The sequence below is a fragment of the Podarcis liolepis genome (assembly GCF_965112155.1).
Source record: "Podarcis liolepis genome assembly, chromosome: 1".
In the NCBI taxonomy this organism is placed as follows: domain Eukaryota; kingdom Metazoa; phylum Chordata; class Lepidosauria; order Squamata; family Lacertidae; genus Podarcis; species Podarcis liolepis.
Window position 1 is genome coordinate 88,610,547 of NC_139554.1, and position 21,243 is coordinate 88,631,789.

A 21,243-nucleotide genomic window follows, 5' to 3' on the forward strand; every position below is an offset into this window, starting at 1 on the left:
TTTCTTGCTTCTTTTTCTCACCAGTGATGCATTTTCAGCCTGCTTTGAGTGCAAGAAGCATGAGATTAGACAAATGTGTAATTACTTCTTGACCTGCTCTCCTCTGTTATACATTTTCATGAGATGCCATGATTCATTATTTGCATTGATATGTACAGAAGGCTGGGGCTGCTTCGTTGATATTCATTTATTCAACAGTCTGTAATCTATATTTAATGGAGTACCAGACTGTGGCATAATAAACCGTTTAAAAAAGATAGCTGCTGCTTACACGGAGGTTATTGCTTGCATAACCTGTACTTATTTTTCATTACAAACCTAAAAGAGGGAAGCATAATTCATACAAGAAAATGAAGTTAACATTTAATGGTTTAAAAATGATAGTGTGCTATAACACCGTGCAATACGCTGAGTGCTTATAAAACAAAGCAGAAAAAGACCAAAAGGAGAGATAGAATAAATACAAATAAAAGGAGCATTTATACAGTATCATGGCTGCTTACCCTGAGCAATATGTTGCATTTTGTGGACAGCTTTTCCTTGGAAATAGGTAGGTCTACAAGTTCTTTGCTTGCTCCTCTCATTGTTCAGACCACGCGATTCCCCTCCTTCATTTCTCACAATGACTTCCATGGCATTTCAGGATCCTGGAGGGATGAGGAGGACTTGCTTCCCTTCAAATCTCTCTATGCCTGTGTCTCCCTACTTATCTCTCAGATGTCATTAGGGATGTTGAAGAATTCTGACAAACCAGAATATGAAATGGCCAATTTTTGCTTATTTATCCCATGTCTGGAATGGAAATCAATCCAGTGAATATGTTTGTTATTTGCTGTTGTTGCTGCTTCCAGTCCTCAAATGATTTGTAATTGATTGTGTCCCGTCCCCCCCGCCACCCTTTGTGTTGTGTTTCCTTTGCATTGGAATAACATAATGACAATGTCATACGTATAATTTAAGAAATTAATTACATAAATTATGTAAGTTTTGTAATTTGCCCCCAACAGACAGTGCAATGAGTAACATAGTTTTTTAGTATAACACAAACTGCAGTGGAAAGGAGACAGTGCTGCAAGCGATAAAAATAGTGTGCAATGGAATATGATGCCTTCTTACACCCCCAGCTCTGTTCATGACCTTTGGTCATCCTTCGCCACCACTCTCAAGTATCCAAAGTCTCTTTCTCTTTTAAATGGCTCCTCACTGTCTGCCGTGCCAATTACCCTCACCTATGACCTCTCTTCCTTCATATACCACCTCAAAATTCACATGCCAAGTCACTGAAGACTTTGACACACAACCATTCAGTGCCAAACTGCATAAGAATGTACAACAAGCCTTGGTTGATCTGGCTAGTGGCCCATGTAGTTTAGCATCCTGTTCTCAAAGTTGACAACCAGGTGCCCATAGAAAGCCAGACCAGCAAGCAGGACCTGAGCAAAACAACTTTCCCCTCCTGTGGTTTCCAGTAACTGGCATTCAGAAACATATTGCCTCTGACCATGGAGGCAGAGTATAGCCATTCTGTCTATCCTAGCTAGTAGCCATTGATAGTCTTGATGTTAGATTGATTGCTTGAATGCAATCAACATGCAACAATATGGCTTCAAGGTACATTCGGTCCTGGGGAAGCAGACTCATCTTAGATGTAGCCATCAGGTAGAAGGAGTCTAATGAGAGGGACTGGGAGAAAAGGAGATGAGAGAGAGGGAGAGAAAGTGGAAGCAAGGTAGTTGAGGCCTGGCTCTCCAACCTCATATCTTTTTAAATCTAACTCGGGTTTATCATTCCAAAGTCTCCAGTCTGCCTTGTCCCTCTTTGATTTCACTTTCAAGCAGTAACACTTGCCATCAATACAAATGACAGGGCAGTATTGATGCTCCAAGGGCCTTTCAATGATTAGCTGCCAGGTTTGTCCAATTCAAAGAGCTTTGCTGAATGGAACGATGAAGAGTGAAGATGAAATCACCAGCCACGTCCAGTATCATCAATCTCCTGGGATTGACAGCCACAAATAGCAATAGATGTCATGGACAGGTATTGTTGTTCAGGGTCCCCCTTTGAAAGACAAAGTACATTGGGATTAAGGCAGCCTTTCCCCCTTTGCCTTCCTCACTGTTCCATCCCAGACCAGGGCATTTTCCTCCTGACTGGCTTTTTAAAAAAATCTCACTTGCTAAACCTATGTATTATTCATGAACATTGCAATGAACCTAACCAGATTTTTTGCAACATACTGAGCATCTGCATAAATATCCCTGAAAGCACAGATCAGATCACAAGTGTTTATTAACAATCACTTTTGTCATAGTAAGAGAAATTAGGCTTTATGGATCATGTTATTTATGGATAAATGAACTCCATAGACTTCCTATGTTCTCTTGTTAATGTGATAAAACCTCAGATTGATGGGCAGAAATGTTCAAGAAAGCAATTCATTTTACAGAGCTATTGTCTAGGCAAGATTTCTGGAGGCAGTGAAACTACAATTCATGGTGGTGATGTGTTTGGCCACCTTGATCACTATGACTGGGCAACAAATGTGTTGTTCACAACCACAGAGTTGTTTTTCTGGATTGTTGGGAAGCCCTTTTTTGCTTTTGGAATTCAATACTTATTTACTGTACTTTAGGAAAGGTGACACTCCACAGAGCTAACCTCTTTGAATAATATGGGATTGCAGGTGCTCTTTCTAAGGTGAGCATATTGCCTGCCTGCTGTAGGAGTGTCTGTTTCCAATATGCCTTGCTTGTATATTTCTAAATAGAACTAATATTCTGTTTATTAGTTAGCACCTTCAACCCCCAACGAGTAAAGGAATTTGAAACCTTGACCATTGCTCATAGACTTCTCATAGACCAGGCAGAGGGCCTTCTCTGTAGTGGCGCCCGCCTTGTGGAATGCCCTCCCATCAGATGTCAAGGAAATAACTAACTATCTGACTTTTAGAAGACATCTGAAGGCAGCCCTATTTAGGGAAGCTTTTAATGTTTGATGTTTTATCACATCATCATCATCATCATCATTATTATTATTATTATTATTATTATTTCTGTTGGGAGCCGCCCAGAGTTGCTGAGGAAACCCAGCCAGATGGTGGGGTACAAATAATGTATTATTATTATTATTATTATTATTATTATTATTATTATTATTACACTGCTCTGGAAAGTGGGGTGCACATGGGCAAACTGTCTTCCAGGGATACTCATCTGCCATTATATCTTATCATGGATGGAAAGGATGCCTTATAAAGTGCTGAATAGTTCCAGGATTTTGGAGCTTGAAAACTACTGAAGTGGGGAATTGCAGGATAGAACCAGAAGAAACATGCAGCATACAATTGGTATCTTAAGACAGCAGGAGCACAACATGTAGAGATATCACCCATTCTCTCTGAATGAGTACACATGAAGAGCCCCTATGGATCAGACCCAAGCGCCATCTGGTCCAGCATCCTGTGGGCAATCAGATGGGAAGCCCACAAGCAAGACCTGAATGCAGCAGCATCCTCCCAACTTGTGATTCACAGCAACTGGTATTCAGAGGCCTCCTGCCTTTCTTGGGGGGGGGGAGGGCTAAGAGAACTTTTAAGAAGTGCCACACAGGACCTTTTTTTGGATTGAGGCTATGGACTTTCACACACACTGTGGTCAGGATGCAGACTGAGGGCTCAATTAGAAAACGTCCCTGTTGCTGAATATTCACATCATTTTTTCCCAAACACACGTGTGCTGCCTCCCCTCCTCTCCAGGGCTACTTGATGCCAGCATGCTGCGTGTGCATGCCTTGCACCAAGTACACATGATGTCATCACGTCCCGTGGTGTGCTTGTGCCATGTGCACATGCTTCAGGGCATGCTGATGTTACTCGCACATGCTGCAGGGGCATGCTGGGATGTTGTGCATATACCCTGTAGCTTGCACAGATGATGGAAGCATGCCCCACAGAACTTTGAGTGGGCCCAGACCCTTCACTGAATTTTTTCAGGTGGTCCTTGCCCTAGGTCCTTACCCTAGTTGGTGCACTTGCCCGTATACCTTCCTGGCAAGGAAAAAAATGCTCTATCAGGGCTATGAGAGCACCTACTTCCACCTCTTCCACCTTCCCCTTCTCTATCTCCATAGCTCTTGGACTTTTAGGCGAGGGAAGTGGATGAAGGTGTCTCACAAAAAGATCTATCCTTTGGGGATCAAACAATGAGATGCTCATGAAATCCATGGTAGTAGCAAGATTGTAGAAGCTGTGCCATTAATGAAAAAAAGGATTCTGAAACTGAAGAGTAACTGTCAAGGAATAAGTTCTGTTTTCAGTGAAAGGTTTTCTTTTAGCCATAGCGTCGTGACAAAGAAATCAGGGTTGGCGAGAATGTCATCCTTTTCCATATGCCACCTTCCAGATTATCTGCAGACCAACAACACCGAGGATGGCTATCGCTTGCAAATAGTTATTTGGCTTTATGATAAGTGAAGAATAGAGATGGACCAACACATGCTATTTTTGTGTTAGTTGGTGACAGGACTGTTTGCAAAGTGACAGGCCCAGAGCGCCGGGAGCAGTATACACAAGACAGCAACTGTCACACAGGCTTTGCTCTGAGTAAACATACTGGGACTTCAAAGGCTTATGTCCTCCAAAGGCTCCTCCAGTTCTTTGCTTTGAGTCCTTCTTTCCTTCCTTGCTGCTTTTGATTCTCACTTTCTTCTGATACTCGCCTTTGATTCTTCCCTTCATTTCTCTGTCTTTCCATCACATATTACTGAAGTCAATGGCACCTCTTAGATTGGCAGCCATTAATCTAAGTGCATTGTTCTCACCATTTTTTAAAAAAATCAGTTTCATCACCATTATTTTGTTATACCTCTGGACTGCATTATAGGAGTAAAAACTTTTTTGCCACTCTCTGAATTCCTTTCCTACCTTTCCTTGCCTTCCATTCTTCATTTCCTTATCTCAGTGTTCATTTTTCTCCCATCCCTTTGACCCCTGCCTTCTTTCCTTTTTCCTTTCGTTTCTTCTTCTCTTAAAATTAAAATGAAAGAACTCTGTTTATATTGAGGCTGGAAATTCTACCAATACCTTTAAAGGCAGAAGTGACAGGCAAATTTCAATACTGAAAGGTACATATCTCAGCCAGTGCCTGCTCCAATTGAGGCCAGAGCTGTGTGTTCTGAACCCTTAAAAAATTAAAAACAAATTATTCTCCAAAGGTGATTATATTCTATGTCAACAAAAGCCACATTCTTTAATTTAAATTATGCATCTTTAGCATATTTACATATATAGGCTCATTTTGCATAATTTATGCTGCTTCTGCTAGTCAAGGGGAAGAGGGAAAAGAACTGAACTAAAAAGTACTGGAAGTTTTGCTTAGTCCAAACGTAACTTCATGAATTTTGTGATAAACAGCCTAAATATTATGAAGCTTATATTAGCCAGAAACAGGCTCACTTGGGGTGGGGGGATGAATAGGAGATTTTTAAAACCCCTGACGTATCAAATTCTCATGTATCTGATACCCTGGAAACATGGAGAAAGTAGCCCTGTCTGTGATTGTGAGACCAAAACATGCATTTTATAGTTTTATACTGAGGCAAACCATAGGTTCATCTAGCTCAGTACTGTCAACACCGACTGACAACGGCTCTCAGATTTTCAGATGAGCCTCTATTCTAGCCCTATCCGGAAATGCTGGGGTTTGGACTGGGTGTTCTACCAGTGAACTATAGGCCTTCCTCTTACAAGGCCTTTCCAGCAAATTAAAGGTAAGAGGTTTCTTCCTTACCAGCAGCATGCTTGTCATGCACACTTAATGGAGGATTGGTTGTTTTCTATGGTGTATCTGGCCATTTGGCCTTGCTGAAGGAGGTTAATATGTGTTTTCTATAGCAGGGAAGAAACCTTGCACAGGAGTCTGGAGTAGGAACAAAACACACTTCAAAGAACTAGATAAGAGTGCTTAATGACAGGCAGATTTGGGAAAACACATGGGGACAAGGTGCTTAGATCAGCTGCTAGGGTGACCACATGAGCTCTGAACCCTTGCTCCTCTTGGCTGATAAAAACTAACAGGAAGGGGATAGCAGGCTAGGCTAGGGAGGTGATTAATGCTTCCTTGCAAGAGGGGATGGTCCCTGCTTGCTTGAAGCAGGCAGTGGTAAGGCCACTCCTCCAGAAACCTTCACTGGATTCAGAAAATCTAAGTACGTAAATACTGAGCGGTTTCTGATCTTCCCTTCTTGGGCAAGGTTTTTGAGTGGGTAGTCACTGACCAGATCCAGATGCTTTTGGTGGAAACTCATTTTCTATATCCATTTCAATCAGGGTTTAGGCCTGGTTTGGGCACAGAAGCTGCTTTGGTCACCTCATATGATGACCTCTGTTAATAGAGAGATGTGTCATTTTTAAATTCTCCTTGACCTCTCAGGGGCTTTCAATTCTATTTGGATGTCATTTCCAGAGGGTGATGCTTGGGGAGTGCTCTTCGGTCTCGTGGAGGTTTCAAAGTTGGGTTCCTCAGGGTTCAATTTTATCCCCTATGCTGTTTAGCTGTAGATGCTGTTTGTCATTTACATGAAACCACTGATTGGGGGCCATCTGGAGCCTTGGAATACATTGCCTGCTATATAACGATAACACACAGATCTATTTCTCCTTCACATCTATAGATATGGCAATGGATGTGATGGACCTCAGTAGTGGACTAGATGAGAGCCAATAAACTGCAGCTCAGTCCAGATAAGACCCACTGTTAGTGGGTGGTTCCCTAGACCAGATGGATGGGAGGTTGCCTGTTCTTGATGGGTTTACACTCCCTTTGAAGGAGTGGGTACTCAGCTTGGCGGTACTTCTGGAGCCACTGCTGTTGCTTGAGGCTTAGGTGGTCTCATTGGCACAGAGTGTCTTCAGCTAGTAGTCCAGCTGTGCCATCATCTGGGCAGGACTAGCCCAACTTCTGCCACCTAGGCACAGGTAACCTCTAGGAATAGGCAACTATTCCAAAGCAACTACTCTATTCCAAACTTTAAAATGGAAAGCGTCATGCTGGTGGTCAACAGAAGAGGTTCAAAGACTCTCTCAAGGCAAATCTTTTAAAAATGTAGTATAAACACCGACAACTGGGAAACACTGGCCTGCGAGCGCTCCAATTGGAGAACAGTCTTTACAAAAGGTGACATGGGCTTTGAAGACACTTGAACTCAGGACGAATGGGAGAAACGTGCTAAGAGGAAGACATGCTTGGCAAACCCTCACTGTGATCAACTCCTGCCTGGAAACCTATGTCCCCACTGTGGAAGAATGTGTGAATTCAGAATTGGTCTCCACAGTCACAGTTTTTGTTTGCTATTATCATATGCATTTGTTGTTATTATATTGTAATCCACCCTGTGATTGTCAGATGAATTTAATAGAATTTAACCAATCAACCAATCAATTACAACAAACACAACGGCTATTCAAGAGGTCCTAATAGTTTATTGCAATGGACCAGTCAGCTGTGTGGTGTTTCTTTCTCTGTATATCGGTACTGCTCTGAAAGCTGATCACCTGGAAGGTGCTGAGAGCCAGAAGAGGTTCTGTTCAACTGTTCAACTCCCTTAGGGGTGCCCTGGTTTTGTCATGAATCAGAATGTGTCCAAATAAGGGAATGAATGACTATTTATTCAGACTAGTCATGCAAGATTCTTCATGTTTTGAAAGGAGGGGGGATACTAAGCAGAGAGGGGACGAATTCTCAACAAACCAAGGGGGGGAAAACAGGTGTGTGACTGCAGCTAAGTTATCAAGATGCCCTCTATATGCTCCTGTTTCCATTTCTTAAATTACATTTCTCCTGACAAATCCATTTTCAGTCATGGTAATGAGCAGATAAACAAGGGATAGCGCAGGAGAGGTTCAGAAAGGAACCTTTCCCCATCCTCCTTCCTTTGGGAATGTTGTTGTTAAAAATGTATGCCTTTAGCCTTGAGATACGCAAGCCATATGCATAAATAAATAAGTGCCTGACTTGAATATGTGGCACAGAGCTCTGCAGTGCTGAAGAGATTGGGGGGGGGGGGCAGAGGAAATCAATTGCTCCTGACTATTGAAGATGTGCAATTATTGGGTGTTGTAATTAGATAATGAAAGACCTGCTCCTAATAAATCTGTCTTATAGGTTTCATGGCCATGCCTAACCAAGTGTGTGAGCGTTTCTCTGAGCACAGGGCTAATAAATAAATAAATAAATAAAGTTATTTGGCTCTTTTATTTTTTTGCAGATGGAGACCTCTGTTCTTGCTATTAAATATGATATAACCTAACAAAATGCAAGCTTGGATTTGTGTGAGAATCCCACTTCTGACTGACCTAGAATCAGGGCTTTTTTCCAGCTGGAACTTGCCAAAACTCAGTTCTGGCACCTCTCAGGTGGGTGCCATTGCCATTATAAGAGTGTTCATGAAGTGTTCCAGCACCTCTTTTTCTAGAAAAATAGCACTACCTAGAATCCTTAGTTATTGAAATGCAGGCAAGCTAGGGAGGTGAAGGACAGACCCAAAAGCTATTAGGGAGGCATAGGAGTGGAGGGTCCAAATAAATGTACAGTGGTACCCCGCAAGACGAATGCCTCGCGAGACGAAAAACTCGCAAAACGAAAGGTTTTTTCATTTTCGAGTTGCCTCGCAAGACGAATTTCCCTATGGGCTTGCTTCGCAAAACAAAGCTTGCCCCGGGGACAGCGGGTCTTCTCTTTTGAAGCAAGGGGCGGCGGGGTGCTTCTTCCCCGCTGCCCCCGGACCTCTTTTGAAGCAAGGGTTTGCGGGGAGAAGCGATCTCCCCGCAGCCCCTTGCTTCAAAAGAGACCTCTTTTGAAGCAAGGGGCTGCGGGGAGATCGCTTCTCCCGGTGCTCCGAAGCGGGGCGGGGGGGCGGGAACACCTGCCCCAGCCGCCCCGCTTCGGAACGCTGCTCTGAAGCGGGGTGGGGGGCGGGAACACCTGCCCCAGCCGCCCCGCTTCGGAACGCTGCTCCGAAGCGGGGCGGGGGGCGGGAACACCTTCTGAAGGCGGGCGGGGGGCGAAAGTCTTTGTCACCCCTGCCTGCCTTCCCAGGGGCTTTTAAATCGCCCCGGACAACAGAAAAGTCCTCCGCTGTCCCAGGGCGATTTTAAAATGCCGCCCGCCAGCATTTTAAGATCGCCCGGACAGCGGAGAAGTCCTCCGCTGTCCCGGGGTTTTTTAAAATGCTGGGGGTGGGAAGAAAAGCCCTTGTCTCCCCCCCCCCAGCCTTCAGAAGAGGTCCGGGGACAGACTGTCCCCGGACCTGGTCTGAAGGCGGTTTCCCTAGGAACGCATTAATTGATTTTCAATGCATTCCTATGGGAAACCGTGCATCGCAAGACGAAAAACTCGCAAGACGAAGAGACTTGCGGAACGAATTAATTTCGTCTTGCGAGGCACCACTGTATTATTTCTATGTAGACTCTTTTGGTACAGAATTCCAATGGAACGGCAACCACAGTGCTACAAACCTCTTGTGGGAGACACACATCATGCATCAGAACACCAGTGTTTTCTAGAAAGAAAGTAAACAACAGTCCCATTGTTGATTACGTTGCTATTTTTGAAAATCATGTTGTCAGAAACTCACTGGCCAATCCTAATTGTCAAGCTCAATTGCCTCTCCAGTTGCACTGATCTCAGGCAACTCACTGCACTGAGGCTCTGGTGCCGTTGAGTCCTTTCTGTGACATTAATGGTCTAATTCCATCCATTTCCTTTTCCCCGGGGACTTGCTCTGACAGTGAGCTGGAAGGAGTTGCAAAACTGCCGCCAGTGCTGGATTTATGTATATGGTAAGCAGGCTGAAGCCTAGGCCTCTAAATCTAGGGGGCCTCGCCGGCCAGCCAATTCCCCAGCAGGCAATCTCCCCTCTCCTAAAATTGCAAACCCAAGGCTTCATGAGAGGGCAGGACAACTTGGGCCTCTAAATCTAGGGGGCCTCGCCAGCCTGCCTGCTCCCCATTGCCACAGACTCCCCTATCCCAAAATTGTAAACCCAAGACTTCATGCAAGGGCAGGGCAACTCAGGCCCAGCAACTAAGAGACTCAGGGCTAGCCAGTGGGGCCCAATTTGAAGCACTGGGGCACAACTTGAATAATTTTTTTTGTAGGGCCCCAAAGTCTGCAAAATCTTATAGATATAAATAAAATCCATCTAGATTGCCCCAATTTGGCCAAATTCCTCCAATTGCCATAAGATCAGCCCTGATGAGACTGTGCAAGGGTTGGACTGACAAGCCCTGCACGTTCTAGGTCCCTGGTGTTACTATTCAGAGTACAGACTCAAGGACTTGTTATGGAAATAAAGGGGGGCACTTATTGGAAATCAGTTTTGTCACCTCTGCCCCCCCAAACCCCGAGACAATGAGCCCAGCCACCTTTTATTCACAGTCACATAAGCACTACAGCATGGCCATAAACCTGTACGTTCAACCGCTGAAATACACACCCAATATGTAGCAATGGAGATTTATGTTGCTGCTTTATGAATGAACGCTGTGTTTTATGAATGGACTCTGTATTTTGTGAATTACCTAAGAGCCACCAATAGGGAGCTCTAGAATCTGACTGCTAACCAATTGGGTACTACCAAACAGCAATCCCTATTCTGAAAGCAGGGAATGCTTCAGCTCAGCCTGAAGCATTCCAAAATACAGGCCAAAAGAGAACAGGTCTGGAAAGAGCGAGGCATACAATGGGCACCACCAGTGAAAAGGCCCTGTTCCGTGTAGCTCCTGCCCTGTCATTTGATTGGGTGCCCACTTGCCCTCCTTCTTGATATGGAATGCTCTCTATTGAAGTCTCCAGGTCCAGTACAAAGACCATAAGAAAGGAGAGAAGGGACCTTGAAGTTCCCAACAGCTCTTAATCAAGCAAGCACAGAGGTCACCTTTGTCACAGTCAGGACGCCTATGTCCTGGCCAGGCCTGCATCCAATCTTGTTTTTGTACAATCTTGTTTGTCCTCAGTAACCAAAATTATATTATCAACACATATGAGCAGAAAAGTTCTTTTCCTTCATTTGCAAGGAATCTTACAAAACAAAGTAGTACTAATAAAGAAAAGTTCAGGGTGGCAACAGAAAGAACACTAAAAATGCTTTTGCAGTTCATCAAAACTATCCAGCAATCTCAAGTTATAGAAAAACTGGTGCTATTAACAGGAATCCTTCTAGTTGGTTAATTGGTTCTGCAACCTCCATGCACATGACGTGTGATGCTAATTATTTTCCCCAAGAGTTAAATGATAACTAATCAGAGGCAGTTACAGTTGCAAATGGCAAGAAAATAGCTGGGAAAGGAAGAGGAGCAGGTTTGTTCAAGTAGGTTGCAGGTAGAAATACTGTTTGTAATGAAGTTAGAGCAGTAGTTTACTTTGCTCAAATTAACAAATAAGAAAGTTTTGAGAATTTAAATTCTAGATTAAAATTGATTACTTAATTGAGAAGGGGATTGTAACAAAAACACTGGGATCTAATTAGAATAGTAGAGTGCCTGGTATCTGGTGGGCAGACCAAAGCACTCGTCAGGAGAGCTATGAGATTCAAGGATTCAAGTGAGGGTCAGATGCCTTGTCAATCCCAGCAGGTATATAACAGGAAGACCCGGCCTGCGCAGGCCTGCGGCAGGGGAGGGGCCTCACAAGTGGAGTAGCCTAGGGGCTCTCTTCATCTAAATCCAGCCCTGACTGCTGCTGAACATTTCAATTCCATCCCTTCCTTCTCAACAGTCTAATTCACTCCTTGATGATTGCTTTAGTAATTTTGAAGTTACCCGTTTATGCATTTGCGTCCTAATCCTTTGTTTCTCATCAGTATGGCTGATGGCTGACTTGAATGTTATGACCTACTCCCTGCGGAGACAGCCACAATGCACTTATCCGTGTTTGCACTTTTCACAGTCAGCATAACTTTTAAATCCCACTTACCCTGTATGTTGTCCCATACTCATGCAGTGTCTGTATACCCCTAGGAGTGCCTGCACTGATAAGCACAGGCATCTATGGACCAATGTACAAGCAGCAAGTATTTTTCATTAAACAACAACAACAACAAACACTCTAATGTATAGAGTGCCAACAAAGACATACATTTTTTTAAAAACAGCATCTGCATGAAAGCATAAGGTGGGCCTTAGATAATGTCAGCATTAAGCAAATGAGAATATTTTTCATTTGTAAAGGAATAAGAAAGAGGGTGCTACCATTAGGCAGACTGAGACAGATGCTAGCTGGTAGATGCCAGAGGTGCTGAGGTGTTGGAGGATAGAGCAATGTGTGCCATTCAACCTACCCTGCAAGTCCTTAGCTAGGTTGATTTAAAATAATGATAATGATAATGATGATAATGATGACGACGACAACAACAACAACAACAACAACAACAACAACAACAATAATAACAACAACAATATATTTATACCCTACCACTCTGGGCAGCTCCCAACAGAATATTAAAAATGCGATCAAACATTAAACACTTCCCTAAACAGGGCTGTCTTCTAAATGTCAGATTGTTGTTTATTTCCTTGACATCTGATGGGAGGGCGTTCCACAGGGCAGGCGCCACTACTGAGAAGGCCCTCTGCCTGGTTCCCTGTAACCTCACTTCTCACAATGAGGGAACCACCAAAAGGCCCTGGGAGCTGGACTTCTGAGCTTTACTCGCAGCAGAGCATTGAAGGAGCCTTTACTTAGAAGGGGATTCTTTTATCCAGTAACTTCTGGAAGGACATTGCTGAAATAGGTTCTCCCAAAATCCAGGGGATTTGGACCATAAAAGAAATACTTGCCCTTTAATGGAAGGGGGGGAGGAAATCTCACATTCTCACTTCTGCTAAATACCAGGGAGCAAAAGGCATATAAACTTTTAAATGTTAAAAGTCAGGATTTTAAAATCAATGGGGTATTTAATAGAATCCAGCTCAACACATACAAAAGCAGGGGGACGTGACTGCTGAATTTAGAATAAAAGAGTATAAAAGGCTAGACATAGACCTAATTAAAAAGAGGCTAGCAAAAGGGGAATTAAAATAATGTGGCTGACGATGGCTCCCATAATTATGGATCAAGTCTCAGTGTCGGAGAAATTCATGGATGAAAATGGAAGCAATCTTCTAAGTATACCATACAGATCTTTAAACACACACACACACAAACACACACACACAAATGTGGATTCAACATTGGTAATTAGACCAGGAATTAGACCAGCTGTGGAAATGTTAATGGAGGAAAATTGGAAGAGGGTCAAAGTAAACAAACAAACAGCTTCACAACCAAGTCCTACACACATTTACTTAGAAGTAACAGATTAGTTTTTGTTATGTCTTATAAATTTCTGGTAATATTTTGCTTTTATATTTTGAAGAAGTTTATCATTTCTACAAGACATCTGTTTTTGAAAACGGAAGTTAACTATTTAGGATGTGGGTGTGCACGTAGTTAGCCTTACCTAGGGCACCAAGTAGCCTGGCACCAGCACTGAATCTGCCTATGTACGGATCACAACAGAAGCAGACTATTGGTTCTGTTTCCAACCATGCTTTGTGGGGAGAGTGGGGTAGGAAGCCATCAATTTTACTATGTGATCTTGGGCCAGTCACCAGCTCTCAGGGAAGGCCAAACTACAGTGGTTGCAACACAGCTGAAGTTCCTCTTCCGAAGCTGTCAGAGAACAGGGACCCAAATATTAAAATAAAAAAGTGATACTGGCAAGCCTATGCTTTGAAAAATACAAGATCAAAATGTATTTTCTTGCAGAAATTATATTATTCAGCTTCACAACAACCGTAAATGCCTTGGTAGGGGAACCCTTCTTTTCCCCATGATCTCCAAGGCCTTAGTGTTCTGGATGTTGTGACTATGTCATTCACCAGAGTCAGAGAGGAAGGGACAGACGCCATAGGTATTTAAGTGCTTGCCATGAGTTAGCGACATTTGCTCTATAAAAGAAATAAAATGAAAAGGGGTCCTTTCTGCGCCAAAGTAGACTATGCATGAGTGTAGATAAAGATTTCAAAGAAATAAATGTTGGAACTGGGAAAAAGGAGGTACATATTATTTAGGCAAATATTGAGGCAGATTATATCTGTGGGTAAATACAGATAAATGTAGAGTTAGTTGGAAGGGGCCATGCGGATTGTCTAGTCCAAGCCACTAAATTACAGGAATCTTTCACCCAATGTGGGGCTTGAACCCACAACCCTGGGATTAAGAGTCTCATGCTCTGCTGACTGAGCTATCCAGCTACTGCTATTGACATTTAGGAGGGGAACAAACCACTATCTCTTTTGTCAGGGGTAAACTTACGCTCTTACATTTTTCCACTTCTTAAAATGGAGTCTGCAGGAGACAGCTTAAAATGGAAGTTAAAATATGCTTAACAGAACTGTCATAAATAGGTGAGAACACCACAGTCTGTCCAGAAGGAAATTTTGACAGCCTGTGTATTGCCTAGAGCTGTCATCTATCTGTCAGCATCCCCTACCTGTTGGGGAACATCTGGTAGGGAGAGCACATAGCTATCTACCAGTGCTACTTCTGAGTTTCCTTGGAAGGCCCTCCTCTGTCTTCTTTGATCAAAAGTGTATTACCTAATGGCGGTGAAAATAAAATTCACAGATATAATGTGCTGCTGTGCAATAGGTTTGATTTCCCTAACATTTGACAGTTTTGCGGGACAGATTCACAAAGTTTTCATATTGTACAAATGAATCTCAAGAGCATCAGACTGTAACACAGATATGGGAAAGGATTGTTTTGTTTTGTTTTGTTTCCTGCAGTGAGAAGCAAATATGCTAGGGATTAGACTTAGTGGTTTTGAAGGATCAGGCCCAGCCATCCTTCTAAATGCAGAAGGCTTTGCAGAATAGCATCTCTAGGTAAGTGGGTGAAGTGAGAGACTTTTGCCTAAGAACCTTGATGCTCTGCAGACTGGTGTAACAGTGAGTAAAAAAAAAAAAAAAGTTTTACACACAAACACGGGTGCCACACAAAATTGACCAAGCATCAGCCAACTTTGTTTTCCAGAGTTGGTTACCACCCAATTCCATATATCATAACCCATAGGCATAGTAGCAATTTTAAAAATAAACTTTAACTGAGCACAGTACACTCTTACCTTAATTGTTGGCCACCTGGATTCAGTACAAAGAAGAGCCACTGGCATTCCTGATGGTACAAAGTAGAGCTTCTGCACTTAAATGGAGTTTGAATCAGAGCCCCACATTTCAATGCCATAGAACATTTGAGTAAGCATTTTGCTACCAAATATCTTCAGAGCCTTTCCTTATTGTAATAGAACTTCATCAGTGCCCCTGAGGTTTTCTGTGCCTTGACTTTCACTGCTTCCATATGACACTCCCAAGAGAGGGTTCATTAAAGAGTACACCCAGATATCTAAATAAATGAGTTTGTTCTATAGCAGGCATAGGCAAACTCGGCCCTCCAGATGTTTTGGGACTACAACTCCCATCATCCCTAGCTAACAGGACCAGTGGTCAGGGATGATGGGAATTGTAGTCTCAAAACATCTGGAGGGCAGAGTTTGCCTATGCCTGTTCTATAGCTTGCTGATCCAAGCACCATCCATTCCTAGGACTGTATCTGCCAAAAATCACAATATTGATTCTTAGAGTAATTTATAGATAGGCTTTCCTGTTTACAGTATGCTGAACACCTCCAAGAGATTAGTGAGGCCCAATCCAGAAAGAGAGATGAGCACTAAATCATCCGCATACATTAAGATTAGTATCTTTCTTTTCCTAATTACTGGAAGTGTGAGTTTGCATTGGCTAAATATGGCACTCTATCATTAATATACAAGCTTAAAATTTTCTGTGTCCTTGTATGGCAATAGCAGAAGTTTTCAGTTGATGTTGGCAATCTGAAGTTTCTTCCACAGCCTGTTTCAAATAATAGAGTCAAATGCAGCAGAAAGGCCAATAAAGGCTACATAAAGACTTATTGTTCTTAGTATGGTTCAGAGTAAAAAACTGTTCAATGTTACTGTGTCGTCCTCTAAACCCCACTTGTTCTTCATGAACAATGTGGAAGGAGATACCATGAATATAGCTTTGAGGAGATATTTAGCATGTTAATTGACTGGCAGTTTTGTGGATCATTCTTATATATTTTCTTATAAATCAGGAAAATGATTCCCATTTTCCATCCAGAGGGCATTTGGCGCTTGTTGTTTATGGTGGTAAATAAGCCAGCCAGGATAGGCATCCATCATGCCATGTATTCATTATAGAGCACAAGGTGGGAGCATATCTTCTCCAGGAGCTTTATTTGATTTCAGGCAAGAAATAAGGGCCTTTGTGTCATTACAGGAGAATGGTTCCCATTCAGTTAGGTTTCAGAAATCCTTATGCACTGCTGGGACATGTGATTGCTCAGTTTGACCACCAAATATATTGGAGAAAGATTTAACCCAATCAGAGGCAGGAACTGAGGCTTCCTGGGATGACCTCACATCATTAAAACCCTGGGCCACCAGTTCCCAGAATTTGTCTTCCCTCTGTTCCATTACTGCTAGTCCCAATTCCTGCCCCTGTGTTTTCGTATATTCAGCTTCTTAGTTTATAAGAACTTTGCCAAATGTATTCCTACCTTCTGTTGCCAATGCTATAGAAAGTTGGATAAATTCAGCTTGCTTCTTCATGTTTCCTTGGTGAAAAATGTTCTACAGTATTGGGCTGGACAAGGCAGTCTCGCCTCATGCCCAAGCTCATCTCAACCCCTGTTAATCAGTAATTAACGCTCCTTGCTTGCGTACACATGCAGAAAGAATCAGACTTTTAATTACAGCCCCTGTCTTAAGCAACGAGTTGCTGGCTTTCGCTGTTTATTTCTAATGGCTCAGATAGAAGAAAAGCAGTAATTGTCTGACAGTTGATTCATAACATTAAGTGCACACATTTCACCTTGCTTCCACTGCCTTAGGTTTGCAACACAGAAAGAGAAGCCATTTCCATTGAGTTCACATCATGCCTCTTTGACATCTACTAAAATGTTTAGGATTTTAACATTCAGAGTATATTAATAACTCTAGAATCTGGTACCAAAGTGAGACAGCTGGCACTGCAGGTACCTGGAATCTAGGTCAAATTTAGCAAATTAGGATGGGGCCCCAATTTATTTAGGTCACTCCTGTTGTATTTTAAGCTAGCTTGCTGGGAATCCTATCAGAGTCAGGGATGACTCAAATTTCTATTCCTTTTCAACATACTAACATTGTGATTATTTTAAAAAGCATAATGTGTACCCTCTATTTGTCACTGAAGAAGTAACATCATCCCCAGCTACATGTTTTTAAGCTAAATATTATCCTACTTTAAAACTGTAGGCCATTAGATAGACTAACAATGTAGTTGTTTATCCACTTACCTAGGAGTAAACACCAAACAAATCAATGAGATTTACTTCCAGGTGGACAGTCCTTGAAAAACCATGACACTTACTTCTAATAAACATACTTAGGAATGGGCTATAAAATACATATGAGTCTGAGTTCATTATTCATGTGTTGATCATGGTCAAGGTCTTGTGAATTATACAGTCCTTTTTTTAGTGGAAAACAGCTCTTGCTGCAAAATGCCAAACAATAGGGCCCAAGGACAGCTCCAGAAGCCCCATATAATTGAAAGCTTAGTCATTCAATTTGCACAAACATAAGATCAATTTTACTAAATGGTGTTAGTCTGTTTAATTTAATCTGATTCCGTCTTCATAACACTTTTAGACAACCCACTTCCTTATTGGCACTATCGCAAAAGCATTTGTACAATTTTACTTTTGTTGCCCACTTAGCATTGCTAATGAAAATATTGAAACAGCATGTTTCAAAGTTCTGGGGACCCAGTGGTTTATTTTCTACCAAGTGAAAGTTGTCTTTCAGTTCAACTCTTTATCCTGTTTCCTTTAAATTTCTCCTTATCTGTTTTGTGATACCTGTATGGATGCTTACTGATGTAACAGGTGCTAGCCTAGACTTTTAACATAGTTTATTTCTATGGATCATGGCATTAGAATTAATATAAAATATACCCCTTATGAGCCATTGGTCACCTGGTACAAGCTGCTACCTCCTACAAGATTTGTAAAGAACAGCTAGCATCATGACCCTAATTGTTAAATAAAAGATCAGAGTAGGAATTCACATATTTGCCAGGGAGTTAACTGTTTGTCATACATCTGTAAGCAGGAACCATACTCCAAACAGATAGTGAAGATCACTTTTAAGGTAAATTTATGATTCAGATATTACAGAGATAAAGATGTTCTCTTTCCTAAATTAAGGCCATGTCCTATTTACTTCAAAATTATCTCACAAAACATAATAGTAAACCAGAAGGAACAGAAAAAAGTTCAAAGGATTTGGGGCCATGTTATTCCCTCACTAAGCAAGCCCCCCCCCTTCTCCTTAGTCAGCATCAAAACGATACTTATATGTCAGGTTTTCAATGATTAGGTGGCTCACAGCTCACACAAAAAGTTCTGTTCCTCTCAGTAGTATATATTGGGTCTATACACATGGTGGTGTCATTGACTGGTTGAATGTAGATGAATGTGGGGAGGAACCAGCTGAGGAACCACCAAGGAAAGAAGGCTCAGAGCCTGGGGAGTAGTGGCAGGGCAATGATGAGTGGTCAGAGGGAGAAGACGAAGAAGACTGAGAAGAGGAAGTGTTGGAAGCTGAAGAAATAACATGACTTAGTGAGCTGGGAGACTCTGTGGCAGAGAGAAGTCCAAAATATGGCAAGTGGGAGGAGAGAGGGCAGGAGGCAGAGATGAGTCAGGCTGGTAAAGAGTCATGGGTATTTTCCCTTCGTACTGTGACAAGTGCCCACCCACCCCGTCTTCCAGGGCCAAAAGAGGGCTGAAGGGGTGGAACAGTGCTAGGCTGCACACAGGTGCAGTCTCTGATTGCTGAAACAAGTCCTGGAGATGAGGGGACACAGATGACCGTGGGGAGGTGGCGACTTTCAGTCTCGGCAACTGATTCATTGAGTAAGACCTACCAGGGATGAGCTGCTGTGCTAATTAGGCCTAAGACTCAACCAAGTCTGTGAAGATTATGTTTATGATAATGAAGAATTAAAACTCCAACTTTGAATGGTGTGATTTACTGCCAGCTGGGACCACAGAGGACGAGATGGTTGGACAGTGTTCTCGAAGCTACCAGCATGATTTTGACCAAACTGCGGGAGGCAGTGGAAGACAGGAGTGCCTGGCATGCTCTGGTCCATGGGGTCATGAAGAGTCGGACACGACTAAACGACTAAACAATATCAATGAATACTGATAATCATTGTGCATGGTGCTTTAAAATATAGGTGGATAGGTCTCTGTTCTGTCTAAAATTGGACACAGAGGGACAAAAGAAGAAAGGCAGGAAGATGGAAACAAAGACAGGTGAGGGGAAAATATGAGTTTATTTCACATATGTATACTTATACTTAGTTATGGTAGGGCAGGTCAATGTGGTGAGACTGAGAAGAGGAAGTGTTGGAAGCTGAAGAAATAACATGACTTAGTGAGCTGGGAGACTCTGTGGCAGAGAGAAGTCCAAAATATGGCAAGTGGGAGGAGAGAGGGCAGGAGGCAGAGATGAGTCAGGCTGGTAAAGAGTCATGGGTATTTTCCCTTCGTACTGTGACAAGTGCCCACCCACCCCGTCTTCCAGGGCCAAAAGAGGGCTGAAGGGGTGGAACAGTGCTAGGCTGCACACAGGTGCAGTCTCTGATTGCTGAAACAAGTCCTGGAGATGAGGGGACACAGATGACCGTGGGGAGGTGGCGACTTTCAGTCTCGGCAACTGATTCATTGAGTAAGACCTACCAGGGATGAGCTGCTGTGCTAATTAGGCCTAAGACTCAACCAAGTCTGTGAAGATTATGTTTATGATAATGAAGAATTAAAACTCCAACTTTGAATGGTGTGATTTACTGCCAGCTGGGACCACAGAGGACGAGATGGTTGGACAGTGTTCTCGAAGCTACCAGCATGATTTTGACCAAACTGCGGGAGGCAGTGGAAGACAGGAGTGCCTGGGGTGCTCTGGTCCATGGGGTCACGAAGAGTCGGACATGATTAAACGACTAAACAACAACAACAACAGTTGCAATCCTATGCACACTAACTTGGGAGTAAGTCCCATTTAATCCAATGATACTTAATGTTAACATGAGCATGCATTAGATTAGGCCATAAATTCAAAAGGAAGGAGCAGCGTTCTTTGGGTTCCAGGTCCTGTAGCCAAATAAATGTTCACCCAGCCCACTCTGCTTAGCAAGTAAAGCACTTTGCCCTTCATTTTTCTGCCTGCCATCCGAGGGCAGAACCCATTTGCAGAGGAAAATCACAAATTGGTGTTCTTGTCCATTTTACTGAGAATATTGCTACATTTCCTGGATGACAATTTGCATAATATAGCTCATCATGCCACCTCATACTTATAAATAAACATTGCTCATTATTCTCTTTATGAATAAACATTATTTCCGAAGTGGAGTCACTGGGTTAAGGGCTTCACTTGAAGTGATAATCTTTCCGACAAGTGTTCTGAATAGAAATGGGAACAATTTCTAAAGGATTCCAAGAAAAGAGTTCAGGAACCAACATATGAAGGGTAATGCAGATGGAGTTCCCTTCCTCCACTGATTATGGCAATCACCATGCTACATAGCCACACAAAATTAGATTGTGTGGCTATGTAGCAGAAGACATTATTTTCTCGACAATGCAATTATAACATGTTTTTGATCGTGGGTGGGAAACCAGTTTTAACTCCAGTGAATCCTGATCATTGGCCATGCTGGCTGGGGATGATAGGACTTGAAGTCCAACGATATTTGGAGAGCCACACATTATGCACTGCTGTTTTAGATGCATTATGTAATATAATTTATTGGTAAGGTGCGCTCTTTCTCTTGTAATTTAAAGACAAAAGCTGTTATTCTGGGACAAGGTCATCTTCAATAACTAACTAAAGGCCTGTTTAATAATACTGGTAATGAATACAATTTTTGAATTATGGTGCTGGAGGAGACTCTTGAGAGTCCCATGGACTGCAAGAAGATCAAACCTATCCATTCTTAAGGAAATCAGCCCTGAGTGCTCCCTGGAAGGACAGATCGTGAAGCTGAGACTCCAATACTTTGGCCACCTCATAAGAAGAGAAGACTCCCTGGAAAAG

At 42.6% G+C, this 21,243-nt stretch overlaps 1 long non-coding RNA gene across 1 annotated transcript in view; it reads right to left on the reverse strand.

Annotated features, from left to right (window-relative positions):
* The window catches only part of LOC310701324, a 33,017-nt gene extending 16,292 nt beyond the window's left edge, over positions 1–16,725 (reverse strand). The window contains exons 1-2 of the long non-coding RNA XR_014523004.1: positions 16,656–16,725; positions 504–742 (exon numbers count right to left, since the gene is read on the reverse strand). This is a non-coding gene — a long non-coding RNA (uncharacterized lncRNA). The remainder of the gene's footprint in view (positions 1–503; positions 743–16,655) is intronic.
* Positions 16,726–21,243: the final 4,518 nt, after the last annotated feature.